Here is a 3,507-nt window from a genome sequence, read left to right on the forward strand (position 1 = left end):
TTTTATGCTCAAACAGCAACATTACAGACTAACTAAAGTTGAAAAAGTGAAAAAGCATAATAGGACCCCTTTAATGTTATACTGTCAGATTTGCAGAAAAAAAAATCTCTCCTATCTCTTACTCTGACTACCGTGTATAGACCGCCAGGGCCGTATACAGATTTCCTAAAAGAATTTGCAGATTTCTTCTCAGACATATTGGTTAATGTTGATAAAGCACTAATTGTCAGAGACTTTAACATTCACATTGAACATTCACATGGAACTGATCTTACTGACATATTGTACCTCAAAGTGGTGATGTTACTGACCACTACCTTGTATTGTGCATGCTGCGTATTACTAATATTAAAGGTGCACTAAGCGATTTTTGCAAAACGATGTTGATATTTGAAAGCACCAAAACAAGCACGCCCATACCCCAACAGGACCTCACCCCTATTTTGAAATCTCCACCCCACACGTACGTACGCAACCATGGCAATGACGATTGCGGAAAAAAGTGAAGATGACACAAGCATATTCAAACAAAAGCCAACACGGATAAGTTGTGTGAAACGAAGCAAAATCAACGTTACCTTGGCGTCCGATTCGAGCCCTTCCCGCTCCTTGAGTTCTCTCCACCGCTGGAAAGCTGCTCCGATATTTACAAAAAAAAATCTCTCCTATCTCTTACTCTGACTACCGTGTATAGACCGCCAGGGCCGTATACAGATTTCCTAAAAGAATTTGCAGATTTCTTCTCAGACATATTGGTTAATGTTGATAAAGCACTAATTGTCAGAGACTTTAACATTCACATTGAACATTCACATGGAACTGATCTTACTGACATATTGTACCTCAAAGTGGTGATGTTACTGACCACTACCTTGTATTGTGCATGCTGCGTATTACTAATATTAAAGGTGCACTAAGCGATTTTTGCAAAACGATGTTGATATTTGAAAGCACCAAAACAAGCACGCCCATACCCCAACAGGACCTCACCCCTATTTTGATAACTCCACCCCACACGTATGTACACAACCGACATTAGTGACTATGGCGGAATCTGGCCGCAGCATATTCAAGCAAAAGCCAATACACAAAGGTTTTGTGAAAAAGCTAAATCAATGTAACTCACCTATCAAGAAGAAACAAAGCAACCTCGGCGTCCGATTCCATTCCGCTCCTTGAGTTTCTCCACCGCTGGAAAGCTGCTCCAATATTTACGCAGATCCTACCTCTTGCCTGATCGTAACCCTTTTATTAATGTTTTGTTCCTCCGAAATGTTCCTCTTTTTTTTATCTGGCATCTCTCGCTATCTATAGTTGATAAACTAGTATCCGTCCTGTGCACTCACTTAGCGCTCTCTTCTCCCTATCATTACTAGACACGCCCTTTACCCTTACGGCTGCGAGTTTGTTTTGGGACTCGGTCCGACACAGTGGCCAAAAGCGTTTTTTCAAAAATCGCTCAGTGCACCTTTAACTATATCGTTCAGCGTTATTGTCCGAGTAGAACTATTGTTCCAACCACTAAAGATAGATTCACAAATAACCTGTCTCAACTGCTTTGTGTACCCATAAATGCACATGAACTAGACAAAATGACTAGCAATATGTGCACTATCTTCTCTAATACATTAGAAGCTGTTGCCCCCATCAAATTAAAAAAGGTTAGAAAAAAATGTACTGTGCCATGGAACAACAGTAATACCAATTCTCTCAAGAAAGAAACTCGTAATCTTGAGGGCAAATGGAGAAAAACTCACTTGGAAGTTTTTAGAATTGCATGGAAAAACAGTATGTCCAGCTATAGACAGGCTCTAAAAGCTGCCAGGGCTGAGCATATCTGTAATTTCATAGAAAATAACCAAAACAATCCAAGGTTTTTATTTAGCACAGTGGCTAGATTAACAAATAATCAGATGTCACCCAAACTAAATATTCCCTCACAGTTTAGTAGTAATGACTTTATTAATTTCTTCACTGATAAGATAGATAGCATCAGAAATACAATAACAAATGTAGAATTTTCAGCGTCTTGTAATTCAGCTTCATTCATCGCACCCAAAGAAAAATTGCAGCGCTTTACAACTAAATAAACTTATCACTGCATCTAAACCAACAACATGTTTATTTGATCCTGTACCCACTAAATTACTGAAAGAGTTGTTACCTGTAGCAGAAGAACCCCTTCTCAATATTAGAATATTAAACTTGTTGTTATCTCTAGGTCATGTCCCAAAACTCTTCAAACTTCAAGAATCTTCAAGCTTTAAAATGGTTATATCCCACCTGTCTGACCATTACCACTTTGTTTATTTAAAAGGGGAATCATCTCAATTAATGCCAGTGAAGTATGGAGTGCCACAGGGATCTGTCTTAGGCCCTCTGCTATTTTTAATATACATGTTGCCCCTTGGTAATATCATTAGAAAATATGGGATTAAAAAATATTGAAAAAGTGAAAGTGACATGATGTGTAACCAAGTAGGGTGTCCCATACTCAGAATTTGTGCTCTGCGTTTATCCCATCCAAGTGCACACACACACAGCAGTGAGTAGTGAGCAAACACACTCACACACACCGTGAGCACACACCCAGAGCAGTGGGCAGCCATTTTTGCTGCAGCGCCTGAGGAGCAGTTGGGGGTTTGGTGCCTTGCTCAAAGGTCTCACCTCAGTTGTGGTATTGAGGGTGGAGGAGAGCGCTGGTCATTCACAACCCCCCCACCTACAATCCCTGCTGGTACCAAGACTCAAACCCATGACCTTTGGGTTACAAGACCATTAGGCCACGACTGCCCAGTTTAGTTTCCATTGTTATGCTGATGATAATCAACTATATATTTTAACAAGACCAGATGAAACTTCTGAATTATCTAAACTAACAGAGTGTGTTAAAAATGTAAAAGATTGAATGACCAATCATGTTCTCCCATTAAATTCAGATAAGACAGAGATATTATTTATTGGACCAAAAAACAGTACACAGAATCTCTTAGATTACAATTTGCATCTAGGGGGATGTACTGTTACTTCCACTTGTAAGGGAAACAGGTCAATTTAGCTCAAAGGGAATCATGTAAGATTTTAAAGGGAATTTGGACAGAATCACTGTTTTACGGCTGATCACTGAGACGGCCAGCGATTCATTGAACGAGCCGTATGACATCAATTCTGCAATGGATATTTATATCCAAAATATAGTGAAAACACTATTAATTAGCACAGTAACAAGATCGGCAGTTTAAGACATTAACTTGTAAGCACAAAACACAAGATACTTCTCTTTTCAATATAAATAAGGCTTTATTGGATAAATCTAAGACATATAAACTAATATAACACATAAACACACGCATTCACACAAGTTGCAGAAAGAGAGAAAGTGAGGAAATAATTAGTTTAAGAGGATGAAAATGTGAAATCCCAAGTTTACAGCAATATGTGCAATTGCATAGATCTGAACAACCATCAATCACTTAATTAACCCTCGCATTGAGTTCCTCAATGAGG

Source organism: Sinocyclocheilus anshuiensis, unplaced genomic scaffold, assembly GCF_001515605.1.
Source record: "Sinocyclocheilus anshuiensis isolate Anshui unplaced genomic scaffold, SAMN03320099.WGS_v1.1 scaffold3153, whole genome shotgun sequence".
Classification (NCBI taxonomy): domain Eukaryota; kingdom Metazoa; phylum Chordata; class Actinopteri; order Cypriniformes; family Cyprinidae; genus Sinocyclocheilus; species Sinocyclocheilus anshuiensis.